Source organism: Nannospalax galili, unplaced genomic scaffold (assembly GCF_000622305.1).
Source record: "Nannospalax galili isolate Female #2095 unplaced genomic scaffold, S.galili_v1.0 scaffold211, whole genome shotgun sequence".
NCBI lineage: Eukaryota > Metazoa > Chordata > Mammalia > Rodentia > Spalacidae > Nannospalax > Nannospalax galili.
The window spans coordinates 2,108,545-2,122,152 of NW_008329624.1; the positions used below are offsets into that span (position 1 = coordinate 2,108,545).

General features: G+C 41.2%; 1 protein-coding gene across 6 annotated transcripts in view; it reads left to right on the top strand.

Moving 5' to 3' along the window:
• Arid1b (AT-rich interaction domain 1B) overlaps nucleotides 1–13,608 on the top strand; it is a 417,231-nt gene that overhangs the window by 221,730 nt on the left and 181,893 nt on the right. The gene's annotated exons all lie outside the window — the stretch shown is intronic.

A 13,608-nucleotide genomic window follows, 5' to 3' on the forward strand; every position in this document is an offset into this window, starting at 1 on the left:
TTCTAAGCTGTTCTCCTCCACCTAAGGTAGTTTTCCTTTCTCTTACATACATTGTATCTCTCTTTTTTTTCCCTTTCTTTAAGATTTCCTTCCTCTCATAATCCTTTTTCTAGTTTCACAACCCGTACACATGCATATACATAAATATTTATATATGTAAAGTCAAGTTCTGTGTATAGGAGAGAACATGCTGTATTTTTCCTTGCATATCTGGCTTTTTTCACCGAATATAATTTCTTTTTAAAATTTGATTTCCTTTTTTGTGTATAAGTGTTTTGCTTATGTTTAGGTAAGTGTGCCACATGCATGCAATACCCTTGGAGGCCAGAAGAGGGCATTGGATCTCCTGGAACTGGAGTTAGGGATGGTTGGTAGCTGCCATGCCGGCACTGGGAACCAAACCTGGGTCTTCTGCAAGATCAATCAGTGCTCTTAACCACTGAATCATCTCTCTAGTTCTCTAATGTGATTTCTAATTCCACTCATTTTCTTTTTGTGTCTGTGTGCCACATGTTCTCTATCCATTCATCTATTGATGGACCTCTCAGCTGGCTTCATTTTCTGGTTATTATGACTAGTGCAGCAATAAACATGGATATGCAAATATCTCTATTGTATGTTGGCTTAGTGTCCTAATATGTACCAAGGAGTGGCTAGTTGAGGGTCATATGCTTCTTGGATTTTAGTTTTTGAGAGACCTCCATTACTAATTTCATGGAGGCTACCCTAGTTGACATTTCCAACAGCAGCAAATAAGGCTTCCTCTTTTTCTACATTCTCACCAGCATTTGCTACCATTTGTGTTCTTGATATAGCCATTCTAACCTGGGTGAGATGGATTCTCAAAGCAGATTTAATTCGCATTTCTCTATGGGGACATTTCTAGAGTTGATGACATTCTGAAGAAGACCCACTGTCCTTACAGCAAGGTCTTCAGCAGCTTGTTGCCATTGGAATAGATGGTCTCCAAGGGAAAAGCTCCCAAAGGCTTTCATTCCGTCCTTCCTTCACTGTCAGGTTGTGCCAATCACAGCAGTATTTCTACCTCACCTCTGCATAGGTCCTACCCTTGGCCAGACAGCTCTGATGTTGGTTCTGCACCTTCACTGCCTTTGTGAAGGTGAACATTATTATCACTGGCGATTCAGTCTAATTGACGTAGCTGTAGGAGACTGTAGCTAAAGACAGCATTTCACAAATGGAAACATTTTCTCAGTTTGGTTCTGGGAAGGGCTAGAAGCTGATCATTCATTACCTTGTTTTAAAAGATATTAAACTGAGTTAATAAGTACTTGAGCCAGCCTGGCTTCTAGACAATGCCGATCAAATTACAATTGGTTGCGATTTTCACAGTATTAGAGACCTATCAGTGTTAATCCTTGTGGATCCCCCTTTGATGCTTTGTGCTTTATTTCCATATTCATAAGATAATGACTGATACCCTTAATGTGCCTTGATGTTTCCTTTTTGAAAAAGCATTTTAATATGAATTTAACCTTCAATCCCCAATCGCCAAAGCTGGATATTTGTTTTCAGATGTTAGACTTTTCCAAAATGTCTGTTGAGCACTTGACTGCGATGGGCCTCAAGCATGAAACATACATGGGATTGTGGAAGCACTGTATGGGGCAAAACAGTAGCATTTCATTCTTTTTTATATGCATAAATGTTAAAATGATAACATTTTGAGTATATTGGGCCAAATAAAATGTGTTATTAAAATTAACGCCTCCTATTTCCTTCTAAATGTGGAACAGTTCACCAATTTGGTGTCCTTGTGCAGAGCTCTGCTCAGTTGCTCTGTGTCATTACAATTTTAGTACATGTGTTGTCAGAGTGAGCACTTTTTTTCTCTTTGATTTTTCTTAACTAGAATATATCACCCCTGTGCTTGCACTGTATTTCTGTTAGACAAATCTATCAAATACAGCTCCTATACCCCACCCTGCTTGCTGTAGTTTCTAATATCCCTGTCCCATGTGCTGTGGTGATCAGCAGTGATTCTGGTCAGTTCAAAGCCATCTCTCCCTTGATTGTGGAGAATTTGGGAATTGACAGAATAAGGAACTGACACTCAGCTTCTCAAAAGCAATAAACACCTGTTTGGGGGAAGGTAATCTTTTTGCCAGTGGTTTTTTTTTGGGGGGGGGGGGCTGTAATTTCTTTTAACAGCTAATTTTATAGAATCTTTGTTTGCCTCCTACTTTGTTTCAAAGGATTTGAAGGTAGTCAGTTGGATAGCATCTACTCTTCGGAATTCATCTGCTAGCAAAATTGTGACTAGCATGTTAGGAAATCCTTAAGACAGTTGTAATGCCAGGAAAATAGTAAGTTCTGGGTGATTGCTTGAAGTGTCTCCTGAGATTGGACTTCTAGTTATCTGAAAACAAGCTCTCAGTCTTTGTAAAAGATAATCCATGAGTGGAGAGAACCTCACATTTAGCGTGTGCTTTTTAGATATACTTTGAAGTTGGAGGTAAACACAGCTCTGGCTCCTTCTGTGGTCTAAACATTTCTGAAATGGAAACTGACTTTTTTTTTTTCTTTGGCCTTTTTGAGACAGGGTCTCTCTGTAACCCAGCTGTCCTGGAGTCACTATATAGACCAGGCTGGCCTTGAACTCACAGAGATCCACCTGCCTCTGCCTCCCGAGTGCTGGGGTTAAAGACATGTGCCACCACACCCAGTTCTATAAACTGACTTTTATCATAGGGAAAAAGTGCCCCCAAATATTGTAGCGCTCTCTCTCTCTCTCTCTCTCTCTCTCTCTCTCTCTCTCTCTCTCTCTTTGGCTTTTTGAGACAGGATCTCCCTGCAGCCCCAGCTGGCCTGGAACTCACTATGGAGACCAGGCTGGCCTCGAACTCACAGAGATCCACCTGCCTCTGCCTCCTGAGTGCTGGGACTGAAGGCGTGTGCCACCACGCTGTCTCTTTTTTATGGTAAAGAAAACTCTACTTTCTAGAGATACCAAAATGCTCAGTGAGTGGTTGTGTCCATACATGTCAGAGAGCCCACCTTCAGGTGGTAGCTTCCCTCCACCCTGGTTTACCAACTTGACTCCTGCTGCTGGAGTGTGAGGATCTCTAGGTCCCAGCAACTCCCATTTTCACATAATTCAGCTAGTTATCTGTAGTACTGTGCTACACATTTTTCAGGTGACAGTGGACAAACCTGGCCTTTCATGACTCTTAGGGGGCAGGGCGTATGGAGAGAAATTCAATTTTATATGAAATAGAATTACACCACTCCAGTCCAGCACTATATAGAGTATAGTACACTCTAACTTTGGGGATTAGGGAAATCTTGGAGGCAAACATGGAACTTTTACAGGGCAGGATTATAGGGAAAGTGAAGGAAACTGATTGGATAAAGTGGTGAAAAAATACAGTAGCTTCATCATACAAGTCACCAGAGAGGGTGATTAACATCCATTAATGAGTTTAGGGGGATGAAACCACAGGGCAGATTAGGAGCGGACTCCCCCTGGCCCTTTATCCAAAAGGAGTTTAGACCCAGTTCTTTTTGTATTCTCTGGCACTTTAAGTGGAATGGCATGTGCAAATCTGTGTTTGCTGAGGACAGCACTTAGAGCACTGTGAACGTGAACGGTGGGTAGGAAATCCTGGTGCTTACAAAACCAGTTTCAACTACTGTAGGCCAAAAGGAGAGAATAATTGCAATAAGGCATCGAACAAGGACGAGGCTGGGATGGATTTGAGAAGTGGGTTCTTGGGGGTGATGTGGTCATGTTCACAGACAACTCCAAATAATCTCATTTAATTCTCTTACCCACCATCTGAGGCAACTGTCGTTATCCACAGGAGGAAGCAAGGCACAGATGCAAAGAAACTGGCTTAGGGACACAAAGCCAGCATTTAGAGGAGTTAAATTTAATCCAATGTAATCTTGCTTCAGAGCTTATGTTCTTCCTAATACTTTTCCCTGGACCTGGAGGAAAAGCAATTCCAAAGTCCTAAAATTTCAATCATAGTGACACTTGCATCCATCAAGGAAGGAAAAAGTCATCTTTGAATGCTGGTCCTCAAGAGGATTCAGTTAGGTTCTGTTCTCCTCTTACTCTGAGTGCTTTCCTAGCTCAGGCCAGTCATTTACTCTTTCATTGTTGCTGTGATTCTGTTTAGTCTCCGACTGCAGCCTATACCGTTCACCTACCAGTTGGCCATCTTGGTTGTACCACAGCACCCGATACTGTAAAGTATTTGATCTTGACTTCTGTCTTACCCTCATGTGCAGCTATTAGTTCACTAAAACCAGAACCATCTGAAAATCCCATTAGGTCTCTTAACCTTGCCCCCACCTAGAAGAGATAAATAATGCAAATTGCTACCTTTTGGAGGACTCTAAAGGAACAAAAGGCTAAGAGCTGTCAGAGGGAGAGGAGACTAAATGTCAGACAAGAGGAAATAGTGAGTGCACTTTAAAATACCGATCTCAGCCAGCCCTTGTGGCGCACACCTGTAGTCCCAGCAGAGGCCGGCAGATCTCTGTGAGTTCAAGGCCAGTCTGGTCTACATAGTTCCAGGCCAGCTGGGGTTACAGAAAGACCCTTCTCAAAGAGACCAAAACAAACAAACAAAATAAAATAAAATACTCATCTCCAGCACCTTCATGCTAGTAGTGTTTTAGTTATAGCATTATATAATGTTGATTGTAAGATTATTTACATAAACAGCCTCATTACTTAGTATTTTGTATTCTCAGTTTTCAGCAATTTTGGCACATATTATGTAAAAATTCCCTCATCTTGTTTTATTTTTAGAATACTATCTTAGGGCCTGGGTTACTAATAGTTATAATTTTGGAATTGTTCACTAGTATGGCTTGCCCAAATACTTTTAGAATGAACTGATTTTATTAAATTTGGTATAACTTTTATGTTTTTAAAACTTTTTCTGAAAAAAAAATGCTTTTAATAAAATGTTAAGTAGCTATGGTTTTAAAACTACAGTAAAGTTGGGCTGGAGAGATGGCTCAGTGGTTAAGAACACTGGCTATTCTTGCAGCAGACCGGGGTTGGAATCCTAGCACCTACATGGCAGCTAACAACTGTCCTTAACGCCAGTTCCAGAAGATCCCACAGCCTCTTCTCTGGTATTGCACGACACGGGTGCACTTACCTACATGCAGGCAATACACTAATATACATAAAATATAAATACACATAAATTTTTTTAATTTAAAAGCTACAATAAAGTTGAAAAATTGTATCAATTATTAATGGGAAAATAGGGTGAAAGTTTTGAACATTTTCGATGAAGATTTGGATGATTCTTAATTCTTGCCTTAAAAAACCCGCTTTACATTGCTTGCCATGTGTGCGCCTGCCCCTGCGGGCACTAGAGAGCAAGGTGCAGGAGTAGGTTCTCTGCCTTGAGAGTTCAGGGGACCGAACTCAGGCCCTCAAGCTCCACAGCAAGTGCTTTACCTGATGAGCCATCGCAGGCCCTAGTCTAGAAGTTTTCTGTAATACTATTCCTTTATGCCCACCCCAAAGGGGAGCACTGCGAGTCATAGAATTTGAATGTGAAGAACCACTCCCAGCAGTAGATGGGCAAACCTTTTCTTGGGAAACGTGGAACCATGCAATATAAACTTTAGTTGTCCGTTTACAAAGTATGGCCTTTCCTAGTAGCCCCGACGCTGACGTTTTAGGACCGTGAACATGGTCGAATTCAGCAAGGCCTGTCCTGCGCATGCTTTCAGTCCATGGTACAGTAGTGCTCGGGGTGGATGGGAGCCACTGCCCCTTAGCCTTTTCGCCGTCGGTCTAGTAACAGTGAAGAGATTCACTTAATTCCCTAGCATTTTCCTGTACTTTCCCGCCTACAGCGCTGCAGCCTCCCTGTAGCAGTGCTGAGTGCCTTACAGCTCCGGGGTCACGTGCTGTGACTGCACGGTGGATTAGAACCCGGGGAACAGACCCTGGGTCCATGCGGCCTGGAGCTCGGGTTTCCTGGGTCCACCCAGCGGTCATGAAGCCGGGCTTCCAGGTCAAAGTCTGCGCCGAGGGCACACTGCACAGGCTTGGCAGACTTGGCCTCGGTGCTGGCTCCGCTGGAACCTGGGCTGAGAGGAGCAGGGCTCCCGGCAGGCACAGCGGCCGGAAGCTCCTCCTCCGGCGATGCCCGCCAGCGGTCCGGAGTTTGTGCTGATGCAGCCCCGCCTAGGAGATGCGCCGGCTGTATGGCGGCCTTCCCAGCTTCCCCGGAACCGTGGCCCTCGCCCTTGTCTCCGACGTGCCAAGGGCTCAGCCCCTCCTTCACCCCCTCAGAAACCGTCACCCAAATTTTAGAGCGAGACAGGCGGAGACAGAGCCCAATTACGCCGTGTGACGGACCCTAAAACCCGGCCCCTGTTGGGGGCGGGGCCACGGGGCAGCCGGAAGAAGGGCGGTGGACTGACGGGGCGGGGCTGCCAATGGAGAAGGGTGGGGCAGCTGGAAGAGGGGTGGGACGTGGGGGCGGGGCCAAGGGCTGGTTGCCGCCTAGTGCTGCTTGGAGGCTTCTCTTCCTTAGGGTACTCAGGAGCTTTGCACGGGCCCCTGGAGGGAAAGCCAAGTTACACGTTATGAAATCTGGGAAAAACGAAGCTTCTATCGAGTTTCACCTCCTCAGTCTGTCTTGTTAGTTAAATGCTGAGGAGTTTTTTCTGAGAACGCTTCCCTTGATCTGGAAGCCTTTCTGGTTGTGAACTTAAGGGTGATTGGACGCTCTCTTCATCTTTTATAGGAGTTTCAAGTAGGTGCTGTAGTGTTGGGACCTCAGACGACTTCTTAAGTAACCTAAACAAGTGTGATAGCCGACAGTGCATGGGCCTGACTAGGAGAGATCAGCTCCGGCCTCCTGCTTTTAAAATGGCTTTCATTTTCCCCTGTGAACTGGTTTCTAAGGTCTGGGCACGCTTGACTGATAGCGTTTATGCACACAGTTCATCATTGTTAACATTTCCTATCATAAATTTAATTTTGGAAATTTACTTCATGCTTTATGATAGGATTGTAAAGTTTGTTAAAATGTTGTTAAAGATGGAATCTGAGCAATCAGTATTTTTCACAATGTGTAAGAACAATCCTTAAAGACTAATTTTAAATGCTTGCACTTATGCCTCATATTTACTATGCATATAAATATGCACAGTATTTTCAGATGACTCTATGGTGTGTTGTATACAAATGAGATTCTAATAGAAATTATTATAAGCTGGGTCATGGTGTCCTACATCTTTAATCCCAGCACTTGGGAGGCAGAGGCAGGCGGATTGCTAAAATCTAGACCAGTCTAGATTTTACAGTGTGAACATCCCTAATCTTAAAGATTGCTCCTCACTGATGGCACTTGACAGTTACTATTTAATGTAAATTCAGATTATTTGGACATAAAAACAAATAAGTTATATGCCAGTGTGTATATATCTCTGGTCACTCTGTTCCTGATCTGGAAAAGCTAATTACAGTTTCGGCAAACACTCATGGACCTTGTCAGGGGCATTCTTTTTGAGGTGTGTGGGTACATGCACACAAGGAGAGACTCCAGGTTGACATTGGGTCTTTTCCTCAGTCACTTTTCACCTTATTTTTTTTTGAGACTCACTGAACCTGCCCCGCCTCCCCCCGCCCGAATTTGGAATTCACAGGTTTGCTTGACCAGCTGGCCAGGAACCTCCAGGGATCCTCCTGTCTCTGCCTTCCCCATGCCACCATGCTTGGCTTGCTCAATAAGCACTACCCATGGAGACATATCTCCAGCCCCTTTTTTTAGATTTGAGTTTATATAGTCATTAAGCTAATGAAGATCAGGAAATTTTGGGTTGACAGGCTTTTAAGTCTAGTTTTGTGACTATTGAGTTAGTGGAAAGACTTAATTCTTTGTGCCTTAGAAGGGGAGGGATATGGATAATTTGAAAAGAAAGCAGAACTGATTATTTTACATTAACTGACACAATGTGAAAAGGTGTCACGTGAATTGAATGAAAACAGCTTACCTTCTCATCCCACCAGTATTTACTGTTACAGTGACCCCACTGAGGAAAATGGCCTAGAAATTATAGTATAGTTGGAAGATTCCATTTTAATGCTATATAGAACATCCTGGATATTAAAGCCTAACTGAAATGAGACCTGTCTACCTGGGAGATTTTAATCATTTCTCTCTCCACATGCAATTTCTATTTGTATTCATCTGGCTTTTAACAAATTCTGAGGTTAAGTTTTGCCCCTCATATAGTGAATTTGGACTTATAAAGCCCCCATGGTTCCTCAATTAAACCTGAAGCCTTGAAATAAATAATACATATTCAAGTAAGAGTTCCTGCAGATGTGTTTCTTGGCCCTGCCTTTCATTTAGAATGTAGATAGTAATCTCAGATTATTTATACTTTAAACTTTGATCTATTTCCCCATTTAAAAATATTTTTATTTTTATTTTATGAGTATTTGTGTATTACTTGCACGTAGGTAACTGCACCTGCACCTGTGTTGTGCAATGCCCTCGGAGGACAGAAGAAGAGGCTGTTAGATCCCCTGGAACTGGAGTTACGGACAGTTGTTAGCTGCCATGTGGGTACTGGGATTCGAACCTGGGTCTTCTGCAAGAACAGTCAGTGTTCTTAACCACTGAGCCATCTCTCCAGCCCCCTTTTCCCCATTTTTAAATGGTGGCTTTTTATTAATAATAAATGACAAACCCTTTTTAATAGTAAAATATGACACAACTCAAATTTCAAATGAATCAGATTTCTCTGCCTGTGCAGGCATCCCACTGAACTTGAGAGTGTCTTTTGTAAGAGATTGATTGTTATGTACCCTTTACCTTTGGCCATCCTAAAGTGCTTCTTTGTGGAATCTTGGCTTTTACCCCTCTATCTACCAAGAAAACAACGGTATGTAGTTACATATTCCAGAAACCAGGATAGCTTTCATCAAAAACACTGGCCAAAATTGTTTACAAACTCCTGGTAAAATGTGACACAAATGAATATTATTGCCATATGTCCAGTTTCTTTTTATGTTTGGTTAAATTGTCTATTTTAAAAGCTATAAAGAATTTGTATGCATAAAACTGTATCTACTTAAACAAAACTGTTGAAAGGGTTTCCTGGAAGGTGATGCTCCTGACATAAACTTTGTCTTCTTTCTTGAGACTGTATTCCATTCTTTTTGCTGAATAGAAAGGTTTGGGGTACCAGCTTGGTGCTGAGTTTTCATTGCACCCCCTTGAACTCCTGGGGCTAATATAGATATGTCATCCTTCAAGAGCTTTTCTGTTTTAAGATTTAAATTTCAAAAATTAAACTTCAAAAGCTGGGCATGGTAATGCATGCCTTTAATCCCAGCACTTGAGGGGCACAGACAGGGTGATCACTGTGAAATTGAGGTCAGCCTGAGATGGTCTACATATTGAGTTCTAGGCCAGCTGGGACTACAGAGTGAGACCCTGTCTCCAAAAAACATTAAGAAAAAAAAAAAATTAGGCTTCACATTGTCTGAGCCACATGTAGAAAACACTACCAGGAGTCAAGTGCCATGCTTCAGATCTGAAACTTACATAAGATGTTCATGTGTAAACTGGAACAACTGCATAACTCCAGTGTTAGCTGTAGTTTTTAATTTTTTTTTTTCAGTTTTTCACTGGGAAAGCTTGAAATTTATATTCAGTTTTATTCTACTGTAAAAAAGTCTGGGGTATGTTAATTTTTCTAGCATGTGAGGGGCTCTGAGTTCATTTCTGGGTACTGAAAAAAATTAAGCCTTTTTGTTTTTAGATAAACGATCCCTTTCTAATTTCAAACAACAAGCTATTCGTATTTTTATGTGAGCCAAAAATGTAAAAATCCTGTCTTTCCACAAAGAAAAACAGAGCAATTCCCAAATCACAGAGAAACTTCTACAAATCATTAACCGAATTTTTGTTTGTTTTAAACAGTTTCCCTCTGTAGCATAGGCTTACCTGGAGCTCACTGTGCAGCTCTCGGCTCCAACTCTGGATTCTCCGCCTCAGCTTCTCACATGCTAGAGTTACAGGTATGTGTCACCATGCTGGGCTTAAATTTTTAACCCAGTGTTCTAGAACACTTTATCAAGACAAAGTCATTTTGAGGATGAGAAACTATATAACTTTTAATTCTTATCTTTATATTTAGAAAAGTTACATTTTATGAGCACTGTGGATTACTGTTTGGTAAAATGCAAGACAGTAATATATAACAAATAGCCTTCTAGTGGAACGTAGGAACGTTTCTAGTGGAAGTTCCCATTACCTCAGTGTTCCCCTGTAGTCTGCCCCTTCACCATTTCTAGTGGAACGTAGGAATGTTTCTAGTGGAAGTTCCCATTACCTCAGTGTTCCCCTGTAGTCTGCCCCCTTCACCATTTCTAGCTCTTAACAACCACAGTGGCTTTTCTGGCCTGGAGATACGCTGTTTCTAGAATGTCATAAATGGACTCATACTAGTTGGTCCTCTCAACCTGCTTCTCTTACTTAACAATGCATTTGTAATTCATCTTTGTGGTTGTATTCAAAGTTAATTCCCTTCTCTTGGTGAGTAGCTCGCCATTTTACTGATGTATTCCATAGGTTTCTTTATTCACTAGTTGAAGGATATTTGGGTTCTTTTCCATTTTTGTCAGCAATCAGTAAAGTTTCCTCCATGAACAATTTCATACAGGTTTTATGTGCAAATTTTTTCATTCCTCTTAGCAGTGGGTTTACAGGATCCGATGTTAAGACTATATTATCTTTATAAGGACCTGCCATATAAATGATTTATTTGCTAAAATAAATCATTCTTTTTAAAACATCAGTTCTCTTCTTTAACTCCACATTTTTATCATAGGTATAGATAAACTTACATTTTCTTGGTTAAATACAGTCATCTACTCTAACTCCCATCCTAAGGATGCCTTCCACTGGATGCCGAAGGCCACAAATACTCTACAGGTTATCTGATAACAGAGATGGTGACTAAGTGATGTCTAGTGGGCAGGTAGGGTGCCTAGCATAGGCCACCCTAACAGAGTGATGATTCACAAACTGGCTGGGACAGTGAGATAACACACTACCCAAAGTGCTGCATGATTTAAAACCTATGAACTGTTTGTTTCTGGAGTTTTCTGTGTAACATATTTTATTTGGATCATAGTTGAAAATCACTGATAAAGGGCTATGACTGCTGGTCGTTGTGGAACCAGTGACCTCCTTCCATATTCAGGTGATTGATTCTTCAAAGGGGCACTGTAGTCAGAACTGTAGGACGTAACCTTGTCATTTAATGTCAGATGTGCCCCTCAAAGTGAAGCAGCTTTCCTTAAGACTGCAGTTACAGATCAGGAGCATGTGCAGCTGTTCAAGTGAGTGCCCTAGCGGGAAGAGCTGCTTTCCTTCCCCTTTGGTGAGCCCTGCCCCACAGCTGTGCACTGGCTGGCTTGTGTTCCTTGCTTCAGTGTAAGCTGAGCCCCTGGAACTCTCAGAGCCCCACTGCTTAGGGGGTGAATATATACTTGAAATTGCCTCCTTGACTTACTTTTGTGCTTCAGTACCTATTGGCTGATTGTCAGTATTTCTAGAATTCTTCATAAACAAGATATTTAAGCCCCTTTATCGTAGAATATTAATACTAGGCAGTTTTGAACTCTAAAGAACATTAAAATGAACTAATAGAGCATTTTCACACAATTAGTACCTACTTTGAAGATTTCCTCTTTTCCTGTGTTTTTGAATAGATGATATGCTACTTTGGATGCCTAAAGGGGAGCAGCGTACTGTATCACTTACATGCATGTTGACGTGTTGTTGTTGCCCTTAGCAAGTGAGACTATATTCAGTTATGTATGTGGAAGAAGGACAGGTGTAACGTGACTATTGTGGGACTTTGGGGAAATTGGAGAAGAATTTTACAAAGTGATTGCCTTCACCAGTAAATTCTTTCTTATACTTGCAGCTGTTGCCTTGCCTGATTAGGATGTTCTTCAAGAAAAGTTCCATTTAAAACAAAACTCCCCCACAATGTCAAGGGCAGAACTTCTAGTCAAATGTGCATATGCCTGATTTCCCTGCTCTGTGGAGTTGTTTCAGTTTTATAATCAGATGAACCTACACCATTTAATTTAAACTTCAAAAAGCCTAAAAGATGTTCTGTATGTGTAAACACTGTCCCACTGTGTTCAGAAGTCACCTATTTGGTTGAGTTTTTTTAGGACAAGAGAGGTTTATCGTCTTTATCATCTGGGTGGCAGGACAGGGGAGAGGCCTACAACACATGCAAGTATTCTTCTGGCAGGAATTGTACATTAATTTGTTGATGTAGAAAAGTGTTTATTTTTAAAACTTCCTCTCATTCTCATGTAATCAAAGTCGTCCATCCCAGATCATTGCCTGGGACTTAGGGTTTGACCTCCACCTGTCTGCCTGGGGTCACAATAGCCTGTATGTCGGCAGTGTTATCCCTTCCAAGTTCTGACTTTATAATAACATTCTACTTCTAGCCTCAGAGGTGTCTAAGCTGAGGGTACAATTTAAATAGATCCACATTTTCATCTTCTAGTACTTTAGTTTCATTTATCCAGATATTTTAAAAATATAAAATTGTTTTTATGAAATGTAATTAGAGTTAGTTTATTGGCTTGTGTTTTTATAGCATTTGAATTTATCCAGCTGTAATAGGTAAAGGTGTTGGGGTTGGGTAAGCAGGGAACTTCTGCCTAAAATATCATTGCACGAGGATTAAATTCGGATACACAATACAAGATAAACATTTAGGAAAAGGTAGCATCTCACCTTAGTTAGAGCTTTGAGTAGTCCCTCACTGTCTTGTCACCTGTAGCTTATGTTTTATCTCGGCAGACTAAGCTGTGTGAATGAGTGTGGAAAGTTTTAATACAAAACAGAAACAAACCTGAAGGACGCAGAAGAAGCAGTTATGTAGATGTGATGTAATGAGTAAATATAACTGCTTTTTTTCTGCATATGGTTTCTGCTTTAATGTTTTATAGAATCATTTATAGGTAAAGTATTGTGTTTATATAAAGTATCTGTTTCAAATTTTCTATTTGAAAATCTAGATTATATACACATTTATGCTGGGTGAACCGGATGAAATTATGAATACACTTACCTGTTTTGGCCTATGTTTTCCATAATGCCATAGCTATCTTTCTTGATAACACCAGAAATATGGGAATGATTAATTTTTAAATGTATGATTTTCCTTTAACATAGTATTATTAATGGTTTTGGATCTGCAAATATGTTGTCCATGTAACTGACCAATGTGCACTGGGTCAGAGAGACCATTTATGGAAGAGGTGTGTTGCACCACTGGCCAGTTGTGATCTGTAACGCGGCAGAATAGTCTCTATTCTCTGTGCTGTGGGCAACCAGCCCAACTGCAAAGCTCAGGTTCACTTTAGAAATTAAGCCTGCGAAGGCTGTGGATTATGCATCTTTAATAAACTATTTAGTGTAATCTGACTTTAGTATTTTTGGTCTAAAAGAAATGCATGTCTTAACTGGAGGTGAATAGAAAAGACCTGTCTTTGAACCCCACTCTTCCCCCATTGCCATCAATTTACAACCTAATCCTCTTAAAGTA